The 27,214-nt window shown below is 39.9% G+C and overlaps 1 pseudogene; it reads left to right on the top strand.

Annotated features, from left to right (window-relative positions):
• Positions 1–22,500, top strand: part of LOC127205168 (zinc finger SWIM domain-containing protein 1-like) — a 29,752-nt pseudogene extending 7,252 nt beyond the window's left edge.
• Positions 22,501–27,214: the final 4,714 nt, after the last annotated feature.

Below are 27,214 nucleotides of genomic sequence, written 5' to 3'. Positions count from 1 at the left end.
TAATAGGAACATACTTCCTACTGGTTCCATTTCCTTCGAGAACTCTAATGCCACTTTAATAATCTACAAACAGTGGACTGGGATGCAGGGACCTACCAAAGATATGAGTAACGGGAAATGTCCATGCATAATAGACATTTCTAGTTCCAACAAATAGTGGCTTCTCCTTTGTTTGCTGGGCATTTAGGAAGTAGCATGCCTCACCTTTCTCATAGTTAAAAATGAAAATTATCTAGTTCTAGATACTATGATTGAAGCAGCTATGATGTGTAGAATACCCCATGTGTGTGATTTTCTAATTTTGATTTTTTTTTCTGATATGGAAACTATTAGCATTCTAGATGGTTGGACACTGGCCACTCTGACAAGAAAAAGAACACACTGAAAGGAAGCACATCTAAATCTGAGGCTGAGCATATCCAGGTAGAGGACATCAATTTCCAGTGTTTAAGCATGTCTTGACGAACTCATCAGAAAACTACAAAACAAAAGAGAGGTTGAGGTAGAGCGAGGATTGCATGGAAGCTATGAACTGTTGGAAGCCAAAGGGTAGACGAGTGACCCAGTAAGACCACGGGCAACTATCTTAAACACAAAAGAAGATACACAGATGTTCATCTGATGTTAAAAGATGCTTAACCTGAAAGTTTTAAAAATGCAAATTAAGAGTGACAAATGAGTACACATTGAAATATCATGTCTAAGTCAAAGAAATTGGAAATGGAAAGTGTTAGCAAGGCTTTGAAGGGGCAAGTCACGTGCCTAGGATGCAACTTAAAGCAGTTTGCCAAATCACTGGCATCATTTACTGAGAGCGAATGAATTTGTCCTTGTGGTGCAGTGGCTCCATCAGCTACACACCAATGAGCTCATAGGTGAAAACTGGAGAATGGGTACTAGGAAGCAGGGCTGAGGAGAGCAGGAGCTGGACACTGTTCAGATTAGTCAGGACCCTCAAGGCAACATTTCCAAATTCTGTTCTTTGCCTTATGTCTGTAATGTGAAAGTCTGGCCTTTATGTGGCACTACACAGTTCTTTCATGTCTCTTTTGTGTATTTTAAAACATCATCTTCTTTGCTTGGCCTACTTTCTCTACTTTGTCTTCAGGTACCAATATTTTCTCCTATGCCTGTTCTACTCGACTTGTAGGGTTTTTCCTTGTGTTTTCCAGTCAGATCGCTAACTCTCTCAACTCCATCTTTATTTCAGCTTGTCATCTTTACTGTCAGTATCTCTACTGAATTCAGTTTCCAAATCCCTGGTTGTCTTTATCATTTTATTCAGCCACATGCTTGGGTTTTCTTGGGCATCACTCAAGTTCATCATTTTTGAGTTCATTGAGCTGTTTCTTCTTGTCATCTTCAGTTCTTTGAGTTTCTTGATGAAATTTATGGGGTTTCTTTTTTGTTTGTTTTTTCAGTTCCATGTCCTGGTGTTCATCGAGGTAATTCTAACTGGACAACATTTCCACGCAACTGGTGGATTTGGACTGGGGCATACTGTCTTGGTTTTTCCTATTCTTTTGCAGTGAGATCCCTGCACATGGCCTTCAGTGGTTGGCTGTGTCTAATGTTCATTGTCCTCTCTTGAGTGGAAGTGTTTGCTCAAGATTTATTGTCATCCATGCTTGGCTAAGTTCATATTAAGTCAGAGGACTGGGCATCAGTCCTTCAGATGCCAACTGTTCATTTTGGATTTGAGGAATGGAAGTGATTCAGATTTTGTGGTAAGCAAGGGAACATGGTAATTGACAAGCAGCTGGGTCACCTTGGGCTGCTGTGCGTGTAGTGCTACCTTACCTATGCCTGGGAATGCAAGGATAGCCTGGGTAGCCTGAGGTCATGGGCACTCACCTGTCCAGGCCTGTGTACAAGCTGAGGAACTGGGGTGAGGCCTGAGGATTGGGGATGACATGGGCAGCCAACATTCCAAGGATTTATCAGGCTGGTTCAGCACACCAATGTCCTGGGTTGGGCATAGGGACTGGATATGGTACAGGTAGGTGAAACAGACTCACCAGCCTGTGGTGTGCAACCAGGGCCAAGCCTATGGTGAGCCACAAAATCCCCTTCATAATTTACTTACACTCATAATTTCTTTCACTGATTTTTATTTCTCATGAGCAATCAGTCTTTTCCTACATCTCCCAAAATATGCCTCTGTATCTGTTTTATATAATTGTTACTGTTTTTACAACGATTTATTTCCTATTGTTGTATTATCATTATTTCATTTCGTCGTTATTAAAAAATCGTGAAAGCTTTCACCGTAGCTCAGTGTCACAGCACTTCCTGGCATGTCTGAGGCTCTGGACTCTATGCCGAGCCTGGTGACAGTTGCTGTCTTACAGAAATCTTTTATAAGAAGGCTAGATATAAAGCAAGTGATGGCCGTGGCTGTGTCTGTCTATGCTCCTCACCCATTGTCCCAGCCCATTAGTTTTCAAAACATGTTTTGTGGGAGTTCCTGAGAGAAAACACACACACACACACACACACACACACACACACACACACACACACACACATACACGCACTGTGCGTACGCGCACATATCTTGTTTTCAGATGTTTTTGGGAAACAGTTATAAGCTAACTGCTTTTTAAAAAGAGGCTAACGTATATTATTAGACTACTTAGAACTCCTAGTGCCCCTAAAAGAAGTGAACCTCCTTCAAACTTTAAAGCATTCTTCTACAGATTCACTTAAAACAATATTTTTTCTTGTTTACTCCGGCATTTGACACAATCTCGTTTATTTGGGAGGCATGCTCTCTACATTCTGCCTTTTTATCAAGGACGCCCTTCCATTTTATTCTCTGCCAGAATAAGAGAACAATGCTTTGCCAAAAATCTGAAGAAAAATGGAAATGACTCATGCTCTCCTAATCTCCTTCCCTCAGATGGCTTTGTTGTTCTCAGCTTTAATTTCAGTAGTGGAACCAGGACACGTTCTGGGGCTAATTCGACAGACTCAGCTTGACATTGTCTGTCCTTATGCCCTGTTCCAGGCCTCATTCTTAACTAAGTCTCCTCTCTCTCTCTCTCTCTCTCTCTCTCTCTCTCTCTCTCTCTCTCTTTCTCTCCACCCTGCTGTGTTCCCACCATCTTCTGACCCACGCAGCCTTTCCGTATGGGATCCATTATCTAAAAGGGGGCTTTCATCCTCTCAGCCTCATTAAAACTTCCATTTTCTGGGCATAGTTGTTAGGAGAAAATCATTTTCACAATTTCACATAGTGAGAGGTAGCACAGCCTAATGTGTGCCCTCCCCTTTAGGATTTTAGCAGGTTTTCTTTTTTCCCAGTAGAGATGAGATTTCTAAGCATAGAATTAGAGGCAGCAAATAGTCAAGTATACTGCATGGGGAACGCTCATTGGTGATATGTTTTTTGGGATATGCACATCAGCCCACAAAGGAGTGACTTTTCCTTAGTGCTGCACTGGCTTTGCTGAAGTTCCTGATCTTAGTCATTAACTTGAACAACGGGCAACAATTCTCACTGGCAGATTCACTCCTGTTTGTATTGTTTAGAGAAGAGGTTGGAAACCATGGCCCTATGTCTGTATGGGGATAGCCTGAAGGCTAATCTGGGAAATACACACACACACACACACACACACACACACACACACACACACGTATATACATACACACATATATGTGTGTATACATATATATACATATATGTATATATATTATTTATTTAGTTTTCTTTCATATATTATATTCTGACTGCAGTGTCCCTTCCCTCCTCTCCTCCCAGTCCCTCCCTCCATGTCTCTTTTCCCCAGATCCACTCCGCCTCTGTTTCCCCTTAGAAGAGAGCAGTCCTCTCAGGAGTATCAACTGAACACAGCATAACAAGTTCAATAAGACAGGTCCAAACCCTCATATCTTGGCTGGACAAGGCAACACAGTAAGAGAAGGTCCAAAGTGTAGGCAAAAGACTCAGAGACACTCCACACTCCCACTGTTAGGAGTCCCATAAGGCACCAAGAGATACAACCATAACACACAGGCAGATGACCTATCTCAGACCCATACAGCCTTAAAACTGAAAAAAAAAAAAACCAACAAAAAAGAGTATTTTTAAAATCCCTTTTTGTTGTTGAGATTATAATTTAGCTATAGTATTTCTTTCTTTCCTACCCCTCCAAACTCTCTCCCATTTGCTACTTCACCCTCTTTCAAATCTATGACCTCTTTCTTCACAATTGTTATTACCTACACACACACACACACACACACATGCACACACACACACACGCACACACACACACACGCACACACACACACGCACACACACACACATGCACACACACACACACACACACACACGCGCGCGCACACACGCACACATACACACACACACGCACACACACACACGCACATACATTCCTAAATATATTGAGCTCATGTAACACTTCTTGGTATGTATGTTTTCATGGCTAACCATTTGACACTGGACAACCAAATAGTTTGCTTTTTCCTGGGGAAGATCACTCCTGCTCCCAGCATCCCTCAGTTGCCTATACTTCATTGTGTAGGGCTGAGGCCTCCTGTTCTTGGTTTAGTTCTTTATTCCAGGGCACAAGAATTTTGAAGTTTCAGCAGATGCCCTCTGGATTGAGATTCGCTGCCTATCACAAGACTGCAATTTTCCCTCCCTACCTCCCTTCTTCCTTTCTTCTTTTTCTTTTTCTTTTACCTCACTGATTTTTATAAGCTGAGCCTTCACTTTATCACTGAGCTACGTCCTGGGCTCTGAGTTTCAGCCTCAGAGTCCAGCTTTGCTCCTTTTAGTGTACTTTTATACTTAGCGCACCTCTCCTCTATCTGTTTGCAGGACCACTGTAGGCAGCATCTGTCAATGTTCCACAGTATGAATAGAGAAAGTTCCTTTTATAGATTACACTTGTTTAGCAAATAGTTTATACTGTTAATATTTGATTTATCTATTTCAAGAAGCAAAATTCAATTTCCTTTCAGGAATTTGAGAATTCATATATATTCTTTAATTTGATTTCAGTCACTACCTAAGTTTTTACCTGTTCAAATGTTATTTTAGATAGTCAAAATTTATGACCTTTATTTCCTGTATGTAACTGTGGTTGTAAACAACCTTTATACTATGGTTGTTTAGATTATTCATTCTTATTGGAGTGGTATCAATACCCATAAACCACCAGGCTTTTGACTCCTCTGTATTCTCCTATTGGATGCACCTGAGAACCTGTTTTTGGTGGTGGTGGTGGTGCCATGCCATTCCTGAAAGCTACACTAAGATCATACTTTCTTTCTCAACCTTATTATTCTTACTCAGTGATTCTTAGCCAAAGGGCAATTTTGGCCCCACCTTCTATCATGAGGACATCAGATACCTAGATGCACATTTGGTCACCACAGGCATTTCTTACACTCTTACTAAGCAGTACCTCATGTAGAGATTTGCTGATCCAGACATAAAAAAGATGGAAGTCAAAAGCCTTCACTTTGTTCCAGAGTTGAATGAATCTGGGTAAAAGATAGAGAGCCAGCCCCATTTTTCTCTCTTTGGAAGCCACTTGGTTTCTGCTGCACAGAAACCAGAAGAATTCACATTTTTGCCATGAAACCCATCCTGTGACCTAGTTATTATTTCGACACTGAGTGTTCTTCTGTAATTTTCATCTGAGGTTAGCTCTTTGCATTTAGATATGCCCAACTAACAAGCAATGCCAGTATGAGGTCTCAACGAACAACAGATATTGAGTAATGTTTCTGCTTTTTGGATGGCATTAGCACTTTGTCACTTCCTGAGTCTCTGTTCTATTCAGTCCCTAGGAGATGTTATTTGCCTGCATGGAAGTCATCTGTGTATTCACTGCTTAGTGCTTGGAAAAAGTGGCACAGATAACTCTTCCATGAGGGCCCTACGTAACTAATTCCGGTCCCCTAATTGGCCTTGGGACTTGATTGCTGCTCTTCTCACTGGGTGAGCCTAATTTCGCCTGGACACTGATGTTCCTACTAGGCATCCAAACAAGAAACAACATCTAGGCTTCTTCCAGCCATCACACTCTTCAATGTATAACATGCAAGGACTGGTAACTGAAAATAGTTTCATTTTGACTTGTTAACTTTTTTGAGATATGGTCATACTATGTAGCCCTGGCATGCCTGGAACTCAGTATGCCATAAACAAGCTGGGCTCAATTTGCAGTGAGCCACCTGCCTTTGCCTCCTGAGCAGACAACAAGCCTTGTTCATTGAGGGTTCTGGGTAATTTGATATCTTTCTTTTCATCATGGTTGATACATGAAGGAAGCTTTACACTTAAAATTTTGAGCTCATCTTCATTTTCATAGATGGATTTTCTTATGTTTTAATTTCAACTTCATATTTTCTTATATTTCATTATTTTAAAAATTATCTGTAATTTCACTATTCATTTTTCTGTGTACTGGATTTATTTTTACAACAACATGAAATAAGTAATTTATCTCTCTTTTATTAATTTTTGGTAATGGTAGATGAGCAATATGGCAAGGACTACCTACTTCTAACTTCTGACTGCCATTTCTACATAATTAGATAAAATTACATCATGCTTTTATGAAAGCAAAAATAAACATCTTTACATATCACTTGAAATAGTGACTTAAATTATGCAATAATTTAAGATCATATGGAGTACAGTGTGAACTAACGATAACTATTGTATCATATATATTATTTGTAAAATCATTTATATACTCAGTTTCCATAAATATAGTTATGAATCTTTCAGGAATGTATAGTTTGTATATTATTATTTCCTAGTTATTATCAAATATATTAACTTTTCAATTTCTATAATTCCTGTTATTGTTTCTGATGGAGAACATACCTCATACTTGTATGAACAGAGATGATTTTTTTTCAAATAAAGATCAGCATGTAAGGCAGTCTAGATTATATCAAATTATAAAGATCAGCATGTAAGGCAGTCTAGATTATATCAAATTATAAAGGAATTCAATGATTATAACTTGGTAATATCAGATGGTTAACCTGAAAACATATTTTTAAAATTTTAACTTATTTCCACAATTTTATTATTAAATATAAATAGAATTAGTTCTCTACCACATCTTGCTGTGATCAGTGACTCTATAGTGTTTTAGACCTTGGTTATATAACAAAAATAAATAAACTCCTTGAATCTTTACAACATAAAGTCCAAAATCAGAAAAAGATTCATTCTGAAATGTATATGATATGGAAAACTTAATAATACTTCATAAAACTGACCTAAAATACAGAGACCTTATCCTCAAGAAAGTAAAAATTCATTAAGTCGATGAACTGTGTCCTCTCAAGACAGCTTACTGCCCTAAGATCTCACATTCTAATCAAATTTTATGATACAAAACAATAAACTTAGGAGTCAAAAGCATCGGCTTGGTTTGAAACCTGATAAAACACGTGCTAAATAACTTGCCCATCATTTCATTCTGTATGAAAATGTTCCCCTTTGGATTATACTTTCAAGGTTATGTTGTTAAATTAAGTTTACTCAGTAAAACAAGATGGTAGCTTAAATTATATTAAAATTCTACGAAATAAGTTTTAGAGACATTCATAGTCATTGACCATGCTCTAAATGGAAGCGTGGAAGAAAGGGCCAACTTCTCCTCCTCGCTCTTGCTTAGACTGGGAAGAACTAAGAGCCAAGGTGGTACTTATGATATTTGTTTTTTCATTAAAAAAAGTATCTAAAATGATAAGAACAGTATCTGCCTCTTTGTGAGATACAGGGGATTAATCTAATGCTTAAGTTACTAAGAAAACTGATCATTTTTAATGCTTCTTCATATGTTATCAGACTCAGGCAATCACTATTAGAATTAAGTTCACTATAAAATAATTGTTCTTCAATATAGGTTTATCTTGATCTTCATTGTGATGGACACTTAGTAATTGCTTTTCTCACAAATCATCTGCCTGAATGTATCTTGAGGTGCATAATGATTTCTTTCAACAAAGACACATTTACATATATTTGAAACACACACATGTAACTATATATTTCCTGAACTGGGCTAATGGTATCTACAGAAATAAAAATAACTAACATGCAGAACCATGAGAGTTATGAATTTCAAAGAACAGCTAACTTTATTTAAGTGGCAAAGTTTTTCCTTGAGTATTTTATTATAGTAATGTTTTAATAGTGAGAATTTTAATGATTAGAGATATAATGTGTTTTTAAAAATAATACTGAGAAATGCCAGAGGTTTCATTACGTGTACAGAGAATTAGATTTCAGGGACATGTCAGTGATTTATGAACCAGTTTCTGCAGGAGGAAAAGATTTCAGTATATGTAGGAAAGTTAGCTTGACAAGGCACTTATGAAAATCCTAGTCTCCCAGGTAAAGCTGATGCAAAGGCAAGAGCACAGGGGCTCCATTCGCTGTTGGTTCACCTACTTCCAAATGGGTGGAAGCTGTGACTGAGGAAATATTTTATATACTGGAAATTCTTTCTTTCTCAAGTATATTTTGTGAATCAAAATATGTTCTAAAATTATTAAAGTGTATTTACCATCTATGTATCTATGCATCTATCTACTTACCTATAAACCATCTATCTATCTATCTATCTATCTATCTATCTATCTATCTATCTATTTATCTATTATCTATCTATTATCTACTAACCATCTATATCTAGTATGTATCATCTATCTATCTATCTATCTATCTATCTATTTATCTATTATCTATCTATTATCTACTAACCATCTATATCTAGTATGTATCATCTATCTATCTATCTATCTATCTATCTATCTATTATCTATCTATTATCTAACCATCTATATCTAGTATGTATCATCTATCTATCTATCTATCTATCTATCTATCTATCTATCTATCTATTATCTATCTATTATCTACTAACCATCTATATCTAGTATGTATCATCTATCTATCTATCTATCTATCTATCTATCTATCTATCTATCATCGTCTATTTCCTTCATACCCACTGATGGATGGATTGGAGTGCCTACTTAGTAGGGATGAACAACAACGTACACTGTGCTGTTCTATTTTTTGGTTGGGAATTATTTAAAGGTCCTTCTGAGTTCATCCAAAGAAATAGTTTACCTGCAATTATTTAAGAAGTAAATGGTATTACTATGTTCTTTCCCCTCATCTTACAGGAAAGAACAGTATGTTGATCTGAGTATCTGTTAGTCTTGACTCAATATGATATTAAAAAAGAATGCTGAATAAAGCCGTATGGTGCAAAATTAGTGTTGATTAATAAGATGCAGGATGCCAAATATTGCATGAAGCACATGGATGTGAAAGCTTGTTTATCTGAAATTCATCTGGCTTGCCTTTCTACTAGAGCTGAGAATCCTATATATAAGGAAAATTGGAAGTGACTTTTTCAGAGTGCACCATCAAGCTAAGTACAGTTCTGGTTGTGGAGTCAAAGTTCAAACTCTGTTAGCAAATGTTAATGATAAAAATGAGAACTTGAGATGTATTGACCACATGACAAGGGACTTCCCAGTGTACTACTGTGTGTAAAATAGAACAGGGTGAAACGAAGTGCCTTGAACATTGTGGAGAATAAAATTAACTCTTAAGGTTTAATATGAAAGCTGTATTGTTTAGATATTTGCAAAGGTACCAGTGGAAAGCAGTCTCCTGTAAGCCAATGAAATTGTGAATCATGCCTCATGCCAAGCCAAGAGGCTCAGCCAGCTAGCCAAGGAGTTTGGACTATTTCTTCAGAAACATCAGACACAAGTTAAAGTTAAAATGCAGATTTACTTCAGTCAAATGTTTCCACATAGGCCTTGTGCTTAAAAGACATAATTTGTGCAAGCTTGAATTTGTGGATGTGTTTTGTTGTTATTGTTGTTGCTTTTGAGTTTTAATACAATAGAATCAAAATACTCTATTTCAAAGTCATCAAAAGAAATAGTTTACCTGAAATTATTTAAGAAATAAATAATTGCAGATAAGAAATAGATAATCTCAGATACGATGGAATCAAATATCAAAGAAATTACATAGTCCTACTTGCCACCTGTTGACTGGAATTGCTGAGTCTCAGATCCAAATGACCCACCCCAGGACTTGTGCATTTTCCCCAGAATGATAACCCTGAGGCAGAATAGATGTTATTCTTAGGAATAGCTTAGTGATAAGAGCTTATTAACAATTGCACTTTGGCCTCTGTGTTTTTACTTCCCTCTTGCCCACCCAGATTTCCATCTTTCCCCATTTATTTGATGTGCATCAGGTCAGTTTTCATTTGTCCTTACTCTCCAGTGTGTAATGTTGATATGTTCATCGTTCCTCACTGTTGGATAATTTAACTTTAGCATCCTTTATTATTCTTATGGTCTTCATTCTTAATGCGGCCCATCTAATCCTTTTGTCTGTCCCTGCAGCTTGGCTTGGTTTCACATTGATGCTTTTGCACTTTCTGTCATGTTGTAGAATAAAGAGAGACTCTGGGGACTATTATGGAATTTCTAAGTACTAGTTATGAGTGGGGAAACAAACTAAATTAGGAGAGCTCAAATGTAGGGACAGAGGCACAGCAAAGAAAGAATCCTCTTAGTGTCTCCCTGAGCACCTGATGTTCCATGACCTGTGGGAAAGACTGTGACTTTGTAAGGAATGTCTCTCTAACGTTACTTAAGTTGTTTATCTATGACACCTACTCCTGCAGTAAAATCTTCCCTTTCTGGGGGATGAAGGAACCTTTGATGAGAGACTCAAATTGGAGGAATAGCATATTTTCTCACATGACCAAACTCTCCTTGACTTGCCACTTTCCTCATTTCCACTTCCTCTGTAACTTGGGTCCTAAGATCTTGGTGTAACTTTCACTATTTTACCATGCTTCCTAGAAAGTCTTGTCAGGACTATTTCTTTTATAGTGGAAGACTGGACAATCATGACATCTGAGTCCTTTTCTCCAGGCCAAATTCACTGAGTTCACGCAAGAACATTGGTGTGGTGTGGCTTCCAGGCATGTCAGCCTTAGCGAACTTCTGGTTCTCTGTCTCGGTGATATGTATAACTATGGTCTGAAAACTGTATTTAAATGATGCCTATGGAAACCCAGGATATGTTCATCACTGCATTGTAAATTCACTTTCTTCTTCATTGTCCTGGACATTATGACCTTCTTACAGAAAGTTAGAATTTTAAAGCATCATTTCATGTTTTGGTACATACTTGGTGTCAGAACAATCAACGGGATTGTCACACTAACACAGTGACTTACAAGTCATAATCAGAACTAAAATTGATGCTTTTCTGTGTAGAGATCAGTGTTGTTCTCTAAAATTAACTCATCATGTAAAATTTTTGCCAACTATTCCAGTATAAGAAAGTTCTATTTTTATTCATTTGTGTCCTCTTTCGCTTTTGGTTAATTTGACTAAAGGTTTGTCAGTCATATTGCTCCTGAGAGAACCAACTCTTTGTTTCATTGTTACATTGAGTTTATTTAAAATTTAAATTTATTATTCCCTGCCTTGATTTGTATTATCTCTTCCTATCTATTCCTCTGGGGGGGGGTGTTGTTTGTTCTTATTTTTCCAAGGCATTCAGGTGAGTTATTAAACTATCTATATGAGATCTCACCAGCATCTTGGTGAAGCTCTTATTGCTGTAAATGTTTGTCTTACGACTACTTCCATTGTGTCCTATTGGCTTTTGTATGTTGTGCTTTTATTTTCAGGTATTTCTAGGATCTAAAATTTTTCCTTCTTGTTTTCTCCCTTGTCTCAATTTTCGATCATTCTGTGCTGTTTTGTTTTAATGAGGTTGTGTACTTTCTGCTGTTTCTATTGTTGATATATAGATGTATTTATCTCTGGTCACATAGGGTGCAGGATATTCCATCAATTTCCCAAAGTTTATTGAGACCCGATTCAAGGAATAATATGTACTTGGTTTTGAAGAGGTAGCCCCATTGTGGTACCCATTCTGAAACCCATCTCATCCATACTGTCACCACATTGCTACTGAATAAATACTTTTTTTCTTTTTTCCAACTCACTTCTGGTGGTTAAATGAGATGAAATAAGATTTTGGAGGCAAAATATTCAGAAACTTATTAGTTACATTAAAATATTTTCATAATTTAAATTACATTTATATGCTTTTTTGGTGTATTTAGAGCTAATATGGTGAAAAATTTCTAAGTAAACTCAAGAAATGAGACAATCATTTATATCTCTCCTCACTCATAGGAGGGTGACATGATTGAGGAACACTGCAGTATTTTCAGGTTATGTGTTCAATGTGGCCTGTGACAAGTATCAGCAGTGCTATAGATAGTTTGAAGCAGGCAAACACACTTTGCCTGGGGTAAAAGCCATATGAAATGGGGATTTCAGTTACTCCTCCATTCATCAAATATTTGTGTAGTGCTTCCCGAGTATTTGGCCTAGTTAATTCGTTAGAAAACAAAGGAAGTGAACAAAAAAGACATGAGTTTTAAAAAGCACAGAGACTACCTTAGGTAAAATTGGGAAATCATTTCTGAACAAATAAATCACAGGAACAAAAGACACAGGTTAAGAAAAAGAAGAAGAAAAACAAAACAAAACAAACAAACAAACAAAACAAAACAACAACACTGTGTGCTTTGAACTGGAGATTAGAATCATTGTCAAACAAAACAATGGGATTTTTAAAAATTAATTTTATTAATTTATTCATATTACATCTCAATTGTTAGCCCTTCCCCTGTTTCCTCCCATTCTTCCCTCCCTCCTACTTCTCCCCTTCTCCCCTCCCCTATGTCTGTGATTGAGGGAGACCTCCTCCCCCTATATATGCTCTTAGAATATCAAGTTTCTTCTTTGTAACTTGCTATCCTTCCTCTGAGTGCCACCAGGTCTCCCCATTCAGGGGACGTGGTCAGAAAAGGGGCACCAGAGTTCGTGTGAGAGTCAGATCTCACTCTCCACACAACGGTGGAGAATATCCTGTTCGTCGGCTAGGTCTTGGTAGGGGTTCGAAGCTTACTGCCTATATTCTCCTTGGCTGGTGCCTTAGTTTGAGGAGGACCCCAGGATCCAGATCTGCCTGTCATAAAGTTCTTCTTGTAGGTTTCCAGGACCCTGTGGGTCCTACTATTTCCCCATTTTTCCATGCTACTCTCACCTAAAGTCTCAATAGGATGTCCTCTCCTCTGACCCACTTTTTTGGTAAGTAAAGATTTTCATGGTACATATCCCTTGGACTAGTGTTTTGATATAAGTGAGTATATACCATTTGTCTCTTTTTGCTTCTGGGTAAACTCACTCATTATGATAATTTCTAGATCAATCCATTTGTCCACAAATTTTGGGAATTCCTCATTTTTAATAGCTGAGCAGTATTCCATAGTGTATATGTACCACAGTTTCTTAGTCCATTCTTCTACTGAGGGACATTTAGGCTGTTTCCATGTTCTGGCTATTATGTATAAAGCAGCTATGAACATGGTTGAGCATATGTCCCTGTTGTGTGGTAGGGCATTTTCTGGGTATATTCCAAGGAGTGGGATGGCTGGGTCTTGAGGAAGTCCTATTCCCATTTTTCTGAGAAAGCGCCAGATAGCTTTCCAAAGTGGTGGTACTAGTTTGCATTCCCATCAGCAATGAAGGAGTGTTCCTCTCTCTCCACATCCTCGCCAATATGTGGTATCATTTGAGTTTTTGATCTTAGCCATTCTGATGGGTGTAAGATGGAATCTCAGTGTCGTTTTGATTTGCATTTCTCTGATGACTAATGAGGACGAGCATTTCTTTAAGTGTTTCTCGGCCATTTGATATTCCTCTGTTGAGAATTGTCTGTTAAGTTCCAAGCCCCATTTCACAATTGGGTTGTTTGGTTTTGTGGTGTTTAATTTCTTGAGTTTTTTTATATATTTTGGATATTAAACCTTTGTCAGATGAAGGGTTGGTGAAGATCTTTTTCCATTCTGTAGGCTGTCGCTTTGTTCTCTTGACAGTGTCTCCTGCCTTACAGAAGCTTCTCAGCCTCATGAGGTCCCATTTATTAATTGTTGACGTTAAGGCCTGGGCTGTTGGTGTACTGTTCAGGAAGTTGTTTCCTGTGCCTATGTGTCCCAGGCTCTTCCCCACTTTTTCCTCTATCTGAATTAATGTCTCTGGTTTTAAGATAAGGTCTTTAATCCACTTGGACTTGAATTTTGTGCATGGCGACAAATAAGGGTCTAATTGCATTTTTCTACATGTAGACATCCAGTTAGACCAGCACCATTTGTTGAAGATGCTATCATTTTTCCATTGAATAGATTTGGCTTCTTTGTCAAAAATCAAGTGAGCAAATGTGTGTGGATTCATCTCTGGTCTTCAATTTGATTCCATTGATCCACCAGTCTATTGCTTTGTCAGTACCATGCTGTTTTAATTACCGTTGCTCTGTAGTACAGCTTGAGATCAGGTATGGAGATTTCTCCGGAGGATCTTTTGTTGTATAGGATTGTTTTTGCTATTCTGGGTTTTTTATTTCTCCATATGAATTTGAGAATTGATCTTTCAATATCTTCAAAATATTTTGTAGGTATTTTGATAGGGATTGTGTTGAATCTGTAAATTGCTTTTGGTAAGATGGCCATTTTTACTATGTTGATTCTCCTGATCCATGAACAAGGTAAATCCCTCCATCTTCTGATGTCATCTTCAATCTCTTTCTTCAGAGGTTTGAAGTTTTTTCGAATAAGTCTTTCACTTGCTTGGTTAGAGTTACTCCTAGATATTTTATATTGTTTGTGGCTATCGTGAAGGGAGTAGTTTTCCTAATTTCTTCCTCTGCCTGTTTGTCATTTGTATACAGGAAAGCTACTGACTTTTTTGAGTTTATTTTGTATCCTGCCAATTTGCTGAAGGTGTTTATCAGCTGTAGGAGTTCTCTGGTGGAATTTTGGGGGTCACTTATATACACTATCATATCATCTGCAAATAGGGATAATTTGACTTCTTCCTTTCCCATTTGGATCCCCTTGATCTCCTTTTGATGTCTTATTGCTCTGGCTAGAACTTCAAGAACTATATAGAAGAGATATGGGGTCAGAGGGCAGCCTTGTCTGGTCCCCGATTTTAGAAGGATTTCCTTGAGTATCTCTCCATTTAATTTAATGTTGGCTGTTGGTTTGCTGTATATAGCCTTTATTATGTTTAGATAAGTGCCTTGTATTCCTGATCTCTCTAGAACTTTAAACATAAATGGGTGTTGGATTTTGTCAAATGCTTTTTCTGCATCTAAAGAGATGATCATGTGGTTTTTCTCTTTCAGTTTGTTTATATGATGGATTACATTGATGGATTTCCGTATGTTAAACCATCCCTGCATGCCTGGAATGAATCCTACCTGGTCATGGTGAATGATGTCTTTGATATGCTGTTGTATTCGCTTTGCGAGTATTTTGTTGAGTGTTTTTGCATCAATGTTCATAAGAGAAATTGGTCTCAAATTCTCTTTTTTTGTTGGATCTTTGTGAGGTTTAGGTATCAATGTGACTGTGGCCTCATAGAAGGAGTTTGCTAATATTCCGTCCATTTCTATCTTTCAGAATAGCTTGAATAGTATTGGTATTATCTCCTCTTTGAAGGACTGGTAGAATTCTGCACTGAAACCATCTGGCCCTGGGCTTTTTTTGGTTGGGAGACTATCAATGGTTGCTTCTATTTCTATAGGCAAAATAGGGTTATTTAATTTGTTTATCTGGTCTTGGTTCAATTTTGGCAAATGGAATTGGTCAAGAAATTTGTCCATTTCCCTTGAATTTTCGAATTTTGTGGCATAAATGCCTTTAAAGTAGGTTCTTACGATTCTTTGTATTTCTTCGGTGTCTTTTGTTATGTCTCCCTTTTCATTTCTGATTTTGTTAATTTGGATAGTGTTTCTCTTTCTTTTAGTTAGATTGGCTAATGGTTTGTCTATCTTGTTAATTTTCTCAAAGAACCAGCTCTTGGTTTTGTTGATTTATTGGATTGTTCTCTTTGTTTCTAATTTATTGATTTCAGCCCTGAGTTTGATTATTTCTAGGCGTCTACTCCTCTTGGGTGTTTCTGCTTCTTTTTTTCCTAGAGCTTCCAGATGTGTTGTTAAGTTGTTTATGTGGGATGATTCCATTTTCTTTTTAAAGGCACTTAATGCTATGAATTTTCCTCTTAGCACTGCTTTCAATGTGTCCCACAAATTTGGGTAAGTTGTTCCATCATTTTCATTGAATTTCAAGAAGTCTTTTATTTCTTCCCTTATTTCTTCCATGACCCATGTGTCATTAAGTAGAAAGTTGTTTAGTTTATACGTGTTAGAATGCTTTTTGTTATTTCTGTTGCTGTTGAAGTCCAGCCTTAGACCATGGTGATCTGATAAGATACAAGGTATTATTTCAATCTTCTTGTATCTGTTGAGGTTTGCTTCATGATCAACTATGTGATCAATTTTAGAGAATGTTCCATGGGGTGCTGAGAAAAAGGTATACTCCTTAACGTTTGGGTGGAAAGTTCTGTAGATATCTGTTAGATCCATTTGCTTCATGACTTTGGTTTATGAGGTTATTTCCCGGCTTAGTTTTTGAATCAAAGACCTATCCTTGAGTGAAAGTGGGGTGTTGAAATCTCCCACTATTAATGTGTGGGTATCGATGAGTGGGGCAAGCTTTGTTAATAAGTCTTTTACAAATGTGAGAGCCCTTGTATTTGGAGCATATATGTTCAAAATCATGATGTCTTCTTGGTTGACGTTACCTTTGACAAATATGAAGTGTCCATCCTCATCTCTTTTGATTAATTTTGGTTGAAAGTCTATTTTATTAGATATTAGAATGGCTAGTCCAGCTTGTATCTTGTGACCATTTGCTTGGAATATTTTTCCCCAACCTTTTACTCTGAGGCAATGTCTGTCCTTGTGGTTGAGGTGTGTTTCTTGAATGCAGAAGAATGTTGGGTCACATTTATGCATCCACTCCGTTAGTCTGTGTCTTTTTATTGGAGAATTGAGACCATTGACGTTGAGAGATATTAATGACCAGTGATTGGTAAGTCCCTTCATTTTTGGTATTTGTAACAGTCAAGATTTTATGAGGTTGTGATTTTGCAATGGTATAGTTACCTATTTCCTATGTAGTTATGGTTGTAGTTTAACCAGTTGGGGTAGAGTTTTCCTTCTAGTAACTTCTGTAAAGCCAGATTTGTGGCTAGGTACTGTTTGAATTTGTTATTGTCATGGAATATCTTGTCTTCTCCATCAATGGTTATTGATAATTTTGCTGGATATAGTAGTCTTGCCTGGTATCTGTGTTCTCTTAGGGTTTGCAGCAGCTCTGTCCAGGCCCTTCTGGCTTTCATGGTCTCTGCTGACAAGTCAGGAGTAATTCTGATAGGTTTGCCTTCATATGTTACTCGGCCTTTTTCTCTTGCCACTTTCAATATTTTTTCCTTGTTCTGTATATTTTGTGTTGTTATTATTATGTGGCGGGAAGATTTTCTTTTCAGGTCTATTCTATTTGGTGTTCTGTAGGCCTCTTGTATGCCAGTATGCATCTCCTTCTTCAAATTGGGGAAATTTTCTTCCATTATTTGATTAAAGATATGTTCTGGGCTATGGAGTCGGCTATCACCCCTTTCCTCTATCCCAATTATTCTCAAGTTTCATCTTTTCATGTTGTCTTTTAATTCTTGTATGGTCTGTGTCAGGAATTTTTCAGATTTAGCATTTCCCTGAATGGTTGTTTCCAGTTCTGCGATTGTATCTTCAAGTCCCGATATTTGTTCTTCCATTCCTTGCAATCTGTTAGATAAAGCCACCTCTGAGATGCTTGCTCTCTTCTTTGAAGCCTCTTGATCATGTTTTTCTTCTGTGTGTTCCTGCATCATAGCTTCCATTTTTATCTTCATGTCTTGGACTGTTTTAATGATTTCCATCATCTGGTTATTTATATTTTTCTGAAATTCTTCAAGTGCCTCTTTATATGACTCTTTTAACTCTTCAGCCCTCTTGTTTGCCTCCTCCTGCATTTGTTTACAGATTTTATTTGTCTCTTCCATTATCATCTTCTTTACTAAAGACTTGAGGTCATTTTCTTTCCTATCCATGGCTGTTAGGTTCTCTAGGTTGTTTTCATTGGGAATGTTGGGATCTGGAGATGCCAAATTGTTTTGGTTTTTTATAGCATTCTTTCACTGTCCTCTTGTAATTTTGATGGCTCTGATGTTGGAAGGTATTTTGTAGTGACCTTTGCTGGTTGAGAGTGGATAATTGATGACTGATTATAGGTCAGGTGCTCTTGCCTGTGGGGATCAGGGAGTATTTCTGTGGAACAGGTAGGTGATCCGGTTTCACTCCTGGTGATTTTCCTCTGCACCGTGGGCTCCAGGCTGAGCCAGCCAAAGTAGATATGTTTGGACTTTACTGCTGTAATTCAGATCAGCAGTCTTGGGACCTAGAATAAGGTCTGCACACAAACGTTCTGGTTGAGTAGGTTGATCCCAGCTGCCTGTCCTTCCTGTGGCTTTGTAGTCAAGACCCCAGGTAGATCAGATCTTCTGGGGGTGTAGCTGTCTTTTAGCTCTGCCTCTATACCCTGTAGCAGTGCCCAACCTCTCCCAGTACTATATGCCTGGAGGGACCAAGGTCGCTCTTGGTCAGCAATTAGACACTGCAAGCAAGACCCTCTTTTCATCTCCTGATAAAGTGAGAGTGTCTGCCTTGCTCGGGCCAGGATCCCACGCTGGGCTCTCTCATTTGGGGAGCAGGGAGCGCAGGGCCAGCCCAGCTGGGCTCTCTTGTTTGGGGAGGAGGGAGCGCAGGGCCAGTGCCTTGCGTCTGGGCGGTTAGTAAGACTAGGGTTGCAGAGCTCTGGCGGTCGCCAGTGGAACCAGATCTTCCCACCAGGCTATGATGGTCCACTCACACTCTAGGTCAGCAATTAGACACTGCAAACACGACCCACCCATGTCTCATCTCCCGATAATGTGAGCCTGCCTGCCTTGCTCAGGCCAGGATCGCCAGCTGGGCTCTCTCGTTCCGGGAGCGGGGAGCGCAGGACCAGTGCCTTGCGGCTGGGTAGGAACAATAGGGTTGCAGAGCTCTGGCGGAAGCCCGCAGAACCCGGTCTTCTTGCAAGGCTAAGAAGTTCAGCTATCGCTCTAGGCAAGACCCACATCTCCCGACAGGTCTGTGGAAGCAGTCCAAGCTGATTTCTCACTGCCGCTGTTTGCAGGCTCAGTCCGCTGTGATTGGTGTTAGGTTGGGCCCCAGATGGCCAGCGAGCTGCAGTCCCACTTTAGCTGTCTCTGTTGGGTCCCGCCTCCTGTGTTTCCACTCGGCCTAGGCGGGTGACCTCCGCAGTTTGGGGTGGTGTGGAAGGAGGAATCCTAGGGCAGATTCACCCTCTTCACTGAGACTCCTCTGGCTGGGGACTCTGGAAAATCCCCTCCCCAAACAGCGAGTCTGTGCTTCATATACAGGCTGCAGTTTGCATGTGGCTTCCATTTCAGAGTTTGGGGAGTGTGTTTAGCACCTCCGGGATGTTGCTTGACCCAGGGGGGTAGGCCCCCTGTTTGGTCTGCGGCATTTGGGGCCCCACTCACCTACAGTTCTCAAAGTCCAGCAATCTATTGCTTCACTTATGTCTCTGGTCTCCTCGGAGTAGATCAGGTACGTGGCTTAATCAACAATGGGATTTTTAACAAGAATTTTTATGGAGTTTCAAGGACAGATGACCACTTTGATACACTTTTGATACTTAGATGGATGCCCAGTCCTGCAGTTCACTTCTCTTCACGAATGCATTATCATGCCTTTGCAAACAGGGGCATGTACACAACCCACCCTGACTCCCACACATGGTTCATATAGAAGATGTTGGACAGTAGCATCTGAGTTCACCAGGGCTCAATCAACCTGTGGAACAAGATGCAATGTGTGCTGTGGTTTTGATGGGACTCTCAAGCAAATGTCCCTGTGACCTCAGCACTCAGACACTGTTTCATGGATCCTGCACACATAGAAGGATGATTTTGGTCACTTGCCACTCGACACTCTTCTAACGTCAAGAGAAGATATTTGTTACCCTCAGAGCTCCCAGTTCAGAGATTAGACAGACAAAACCTACTGTGATATAGTTTTCTTTCTTTTTAAATAGAATTACCTTCTAATAATTACCTACCTTTAGGCTTCTACTATTTCAGAATCATCTCCTTTACTTAATCTTTCAACTCTATTGGCCAAAAATGACTTTAAAATCTTACATGCACTTATTTCAGAAATTTTTGAAAATGGATCAAAGAAACTTAAAAATTCCACTCATGATACCATCACAAACAAATATTGTTACCTTTTAATATATTTAAATTTTTTAAGTGAGAAACAGCTGCCTCATTGGCCGGCAGGTGAGCTGTCTCAGCAGTGGAGGCATGAAATCGGATCGCAGTACTTAGTGCATATGGCTCCTACCGGTGGGAGGTGGACTTTGGCTCTGCTGGGCTTGAACACGAACCCTAGCCTTCCGAGTCCCCCACCTGGGCTCAGGCTCACGTGGGACAGTATCTAAAACAACAGTCCACCTTCAGGCATTGGCTTTTGTGGCACTTGAGAAACTTACTGCTTCCCTGACAGCAGTCCTGCAGAGAGTGTCCTAGCTTGGGCCTTGGGCACTTCCGGGAGCCTCCACGCCCCTCACAGTGCTGAACAGACTTCTTATTGAAGACTCAAGCCCACCTACACTGCTGCAGCAGATTAGCAAGACCCCGCAGCTAGACGCCTTCAACTACCAAAACTGCTTCGTGCAAGACCTCTTTGCTTATCTCCCAGAGGTCTTGTTTATCCACCAGACCTATAACCCAAGAGGCCAGGGGTTATACATCTTCCTGGTAGATGGACCCCGCGTCCAGGTTGAGGGTCCGCTTGCCTGAGCAGTGTACTTCGCTATCCCCACCAATGAGGATGCCAGAGGTCTGGTCCAGATGTTCCAGGTATTCAAAAAGTTTAATCCTGAATGGGAGAGAGTCGACACCATCCTGGTGGATCCCCACTTCATCTTGCTGCCCACTCTGACCGTGGACTTCCCTGCTGCTGAGGTCTTATTGTCAGCCTTTCACATCTGTAAGTTCCTCCAGGGCAAATTCTATCAGCTGCCCCTAAAGCAGCCTTTACAGGGTGTGCTGCTATCCTCCCTGCAGAGCACAGTGTGCTCTGCCACAGCTGGCAGCCCGAGGAAGCTGTACATGCTCTCCTGAGCAACTGTATCCCTTCCTCCAGGCTGCCTGAGCTCCACTCACACTGGCTGCTCAACGACCACATCTGGCTGTCCTACCACTGGAGAAGCTGAGCTCAGAACAGCTGATACTTCGAGCCTGGAGGTCATAGCGCACACATGCTCAGCCAGCTCTTTGGCACCACCCCATTTGAGAAACAAGGTGTGGCATCTGTATTCTGATACATATAGCAGGACCCTTCAGATAAAGCAACTCCACCTGGCTGTGACTCCCCAGGACAGTCACACTCCTTCGGATGTCAGCCTCGAAAGCCCCATCACAGAGCAGCTGGTAGAAGCCAGGATCCAGCACTCCCTCAATGGCATCTGCACGGGGCCAGCCACCCAACTCTGCCTAGCGGAGCTTGCAGTGGTTCAGAAATCCATGCACCTCATTGGCTCCGGCTCCAAAAAAGCAAATGTCCACATTCTGGAGGACACGCACCACGTGTGGCTCCAGGCCCCTGCTAGCTGCAGCTGCCACCTGAACCAAGCCTTCCGTCTGCCCTGCTGCCACATCCTAGCCATGCTCAGTGCCCAACACCATGGGCTCCAGCCTGATGTGCTGCAGGCTCAGTGGACCTCAGGCTGTGCCACCAGTCTAGACAACATCCTGGGCAGCAAGTGGAGCACCATCCTGGATAAGTACCTCACTGAGGAGGTAGGTTGGCAATCTCTCTCTCTCCTCTCCTCTCCTCTCTCCGGGGGGTGGTCTTCTCTCTACTCTCCTCTCCTCTCTCTCTCCTCCTCTCTCCTCCCTCCCTCTCTCTCCCTCTCCCCCCCTCCTCCCTCCTCCCTCCCTCCCTCTCTCTCCCCCCCTCCCCCCGCTCCCTTCCCTCCCTCTCCTCTCTCTCTCCTCTCTCCTCTCCTCTCTCTCTCTCTCTCTCTCTCTCTCTCTCTCTCTCTCTCTCTCTCTCTCTCTCTCTCTCGCTCTCTCTCTCTCTCTTTCTGTGTGTGTGTGTGTGTTTTCAAAGACAAAGTCTCTCTGTGTAGACTTGGCTGTCCTGGACTCGCTTTGTAGGCCTCGAACTCACAGTGATCTGCCTGCCTCTGCCTCCCAATTGCTGGGATTAAAGGCGTGCAGCACACACTCAGTTTGAGTTAAATTGGCTCTTATAGCACTGCAACAAGGAGGAATTTGAGTGCCGCTATAGCTCCCTTCGGGAACTAGCCGACAGCTGGATTGGCCCTTTACAAGCAGGTACAGCTCTGATCACACACATACACTCCCAGCACTGGGAATTGAGCCTAGAGTAGCACGTATGTTAGGCAGGTAGTCTACCACTGCCTCTTTTGATTTCTCATTCTGAGGTAGCCTCTCACTAAGTTCTCCAGGCTGGCCCCAAACTCGGTACATAGCCAATGCTGGCCTTGAACTCTTGACCCTCTATCTCCCAAGTGATGACCAATGCCTCTCTTTATTTTGAAACACTACTCTCACTAGGCTTCCAGGCTAGTCTTGAACTCACTGCGTAGGTGGGCTGACTTTGGAGCTCCCTTAACTAGCCTCCTGAGTAAGCGGCATTATAGGCCTATGTCACAAGACCTAACTGCTGGTTATGCGGATGCCCTGAAGTGTTCATGTAGTCCACGTCCTCCCTCCTCACACTCCAGCCTTCTGCTAGACTATGTCAGGCTCCATAGAATGGAAGTCAGAAAGTCTTTTCCATTAAGGGCTCAGTAGTAAACATTGTGGACTTTGATGGTCGAAAATAGTCTCTGTTGTGCATTCTGGCCTCAGTTTTGGCAATTTTTTCTTAAGGAAAAATGACTGGTAGCTCAAGAAGTTTCTGCAAACAGGTGATTTCTTCAGAGAGATGGTCAGTGATAAGTGATAAGGCTAAAGGCTCAGTGCATTGGTAACTACTGCCCCAGGCATGAGATGACTCACCCGACACTGGCCCTGGAGCCTTCCCACAAAGGAGGTGGCTGCAGTGGTGGTGGTGGTGGTGTCTGCCATGCTTCCCAGTTTTCCTGCTCTACCCTGGGATCAATAAATTCAATGTTGTATCCAAAAACTTACTTTTTTTTTTTACTTATCATATGCCCATCTTTTTATTCACTTAACGTGTTTTGAAAAACCTTTGTAAGTTATTGACACTTTGTCTTCTGACTCTAGTGTTAAATTTTCTTCCATGTGAGTTTAATCATGATCTTTAACTGAACTCTCTTTTACAGACCTGTTTGTATAAAGCTCTTAAAATTTTGTTGGGTGTGGTTTCTTATAAGAAAGGCTTATTTTTGGCTTTTAGAAACAAAGTCTGAATTATTTTTGATTTCTCACTCCGAGGTAGCCTTTCACTAAGTTGCCAAGGCTGGCCCAAAACTCGGTACATAGCGGAGGCTACTCTCACTAGGCTTCCAGGCTAGTCTTGAACTCACTCTGTCTTCCTTTAATTTACCTTCTTTATAAAAATGTGTTGTAAGTTTAGTTAGTCATATATGTATTGTACTAATTATAATCATGCCATGAGTGGAAACTTAAATCATAGGATTTATATTTATACCCCATAAAATAACTGCTACTTAATATCCACGCAGCACTGAACGACTGGCATGGTGACAAGGCAGATATCTTGTCATGACTCACCTCTGTCACTTAGATGTTCACATTGAATCTGCATAGTGATAAGCTCAACCTTTGGTTCCGTGAGCTTAATTTAAGAAAATAACTTGAATTCAGAATTTCTAAGTGTTTTCTCAGTCTATATTTAATGTGAAATTAACACAAAAGTTGTGTGTAATATTTATTAAAATGGAAGCTTAAGTGAGATTGTTCTACTTCCTCTACAAAAATAAAGACTGAATGATGAACTCATGCCTGAATTATCTTCTGATATTTCCTTTTAATGAGAGCTAAGCACAAATAGAGATGGCGTAGCTGAATCTTTAATTATATCCAAGCCAGATCCTTGTAGACAGTCACACCCTTTCCTATTATGAGGAAACACAGAAGCCAGCATCAAATTCTTTTCCGTTAACAATTTTAACATAAAAAATCCATATTTAGAAAAAGGTGCCATTTATAATGCATCTAACCAAAATTTGGGGAAATTATTGAATAATCTTTACAAATTATGACAGTCATGATTTTTTTTTTTTTTTTTGCTTAACTGCTTTTTATAAAAGTAATACTGAAGAAAGATGAACAAGAAGTTCATTAAAGAAGCCAGGCGTGGTGGCGCAGACCTTTAATCCCAGCACTCAGGAGGCAGAGGCAGGCAGATTGCTGTGAGTTCGAGGCCAGCCTGGTCTACAAAGCAAGTCCAGGACAGCCAAGGCTACACAGAGAAACCCTGTTTCGAAAAACCAAAAAAAAAAAAAAAAAAAAAAAAAAATCATTAAAAATACTTACATTACTTCAGATTCCCAATTCTTCCCTAGCATGCTTATGTAAATAGAATAAACATATCATGTTATAACTCTAAAATAAATGAAAATGTTTTATCATGTTAACAGTTTTCAAGACCTACCTTTTCAATGCAACAATATTATTGACTATAGACACAGAACAGGTGTCAACATGATTACCTATTAATGAGGGTCTGTCCCAAAGGCATATTTGTTCTCTTTATACAGCAGTGATACTAGAAGCATAATAAATATAACTGTATAATTTAATAATCATAATCTATTTTCTTCTAGCTTGGAATTTGACTGTATATGTACACAGCATTGTTAAGAACATCGTCTCTTTCTTTTGTTTCTAGGCCAGATGGGTGTTCAGAGAAGCAGAAGTGTTTTTTGAGCACAGGAATCTGTCCCAAACTCACAGCACCAAACACCATGTGACACTGTTTATTCCCAGAAAGAGTAAAATTGTAGGAAGAAGTCAGTGTCAGAACCTCTGTGTTCCATGAAGTAGCTCCTGTTCCCAAGAGTCAACCAAATTCTATCTGTGCAGATTTCTGTCTCTACCATCTTCCATTTCTACTCTCTTGCAGATGCTGCAGGTTCTGTCATCCTGGTACTTGGCAGAGATTCCATCATAATATAAGGTGGCTAGTGACAGACAGCCCAGCTGTATCTGTTTCCTCAGGAAGTGTCACTTAGTGAGGGGAAGTTATCCCACCTGCTCCTTTCCAAAGCTCCTGAACAAATTTAAAAAAGAAAATCTGTAGTGATGATTTTAGATGCAGTGACATCAATCCTGTTGCGTCCCCTATGCAGCCAGAGGATCTAGGGTAACTAGCACTGCCTACCCAATACGCCTGAGGGTCAGCCTCAGTGCTATTTAGGATCTGGGCTAGGCCCAGAGGGACTGGCTCACATTCATGTGGACTACAGTGGCTGTTGTTTCTTCAGTGTTTTTGGTTACAAGCTAACTGCATTAAAGAGAAACAAGAAAAGATAAAGAGTAGTCAATTTACACTTTTTGGTTTTCTTTTTCTTTTAAACATTATCAGTTGACTTTTTTGAGGGGGGTGAATTTGCAGAAAGTGTTTTTTTGTCTTTACTAACTTGGCAGAATGTTAATTTCTGGGTCATTTTTAATTTCTCGAGAATTTTCATGCAATCTAAGCTGCTTGGGGGAAGAATGGAGAGTTCAAAGGGGGAAAAGAAACCAGCACTCTAGATCCATGTATATTAAATGCAAGTTATTATGCAACAAGTAATTTTCTACAGTTAAAGAACTGGACACATATTTGAATATGGACAAGGGATACAAGAATAATGTACAAGATGAGGAATTGTAGATGCATCTGCAGAGTTCATCTATTGCTATGGTAACAGATACATCCTAGCAACAGCTGCTTGGTACACAGCTGACATGGAGTGCTTAAGCCCAGAAACAAGAGGAAAATGAGCCATGAAGACATACTTAGTGTGTGTAGAATTTATATTTTTGAAAAATTGAAATGGATAATAGAAAATCCATGCATAAATACGTTAAAAGAACGAGGTTACAGAAATCAAGGCTTATTTTCTCACTATTGTAGCACACCACATATAACTGGATAAGCTACAATGATGGCTGTAGCATCCTGGTTTCAAGGTCACATGTGGTGTGTGAGATGGCCAGTCTTGGTGAATTATGTCTTCTGGCTGAATCAATAAGACAGTAGTCAACTATAATTTTAATGTCCATACATTCCTCTGAGCTATTCCTGGAATCAACAAAATATAAAATATTTCAAACATCCCTCTGTAAAAGGGAGAGACTCCAAATGGCTTAAGATTTTTGTTAAAGCTTGCAAATACCTATCCTTTTTAGTTATGAAAATAGTTTTGTAAAGTTCTTGAAATTTCCTGGCTTAGTGATTCTGATGTTCTCCTTAGGTTTCAATGAACATTTATGTTATAAAACAAGAACAGCAAAACATCTTCCATCTGTTTGTATGAAAGGAGAGAGAGAGAGCGAGAGAGAGAGACAGAGAGAGAGAGAGAGAGAGAGAGAGAGAGAGAGAGAGAGAGAGAGAGAGAGAATTTGTCCTTACAAATATTTTCTAAGGAGCAAACTTTTCTTCTGTAAGTTTCAGTAACTACATGAAAGGTAAGGAAATCAATATTCATTAAAGGCTGTTTACAAATTTGCTGGATCATACAAAGCTACATCTGCCGAAAATCAAACCCCTACTGCAACAAAAGTTGGTAGCTGGGCATGGAGAGATAATCCTGCCCCGCTCCCCCCCCCCCCCCCCCGCGCCCCGCTTTTTAAAGAACTGTTTGTGTCCTGCATCAACATGCACTTTGCATATAAATGAACCATGTGTCAGAACCATATCAAATTCAACAATAAAGCAAAGATTAATAAAGGTTGAGGTGCTTGTTAATGAACACACCATCAAAAAGAGCAAGAAGGAGGTGCTCCATACTGAAGGCTCTGACCTTTTCCAAACCTACTTTATTTGAGGTTCTTTAATGCTTATACCTCCCTTCCCAGCCACCCCAGATAGGAGAGAAAAGACGTTAATGGGAACAGGAGA

This window comes from Acomys russatus, chromosome 21 (genome assembly GCF_903995435.1).
Source record: "Acomys russatus chromosome 21, mAcoRus1.1, whole genome shotgun sequence".
Taxonomy (NCBI): domain Eukaryota; kingdom Metazoa; phylum Chordata; class Mammalia; order Rodentia; family Muridae; genus Acomys; species Acomys russatus.
Note: the sequence above shows the minus strand (reverse complement) of the source record. Positions and strands in the feature narration are given on the sequence as shown.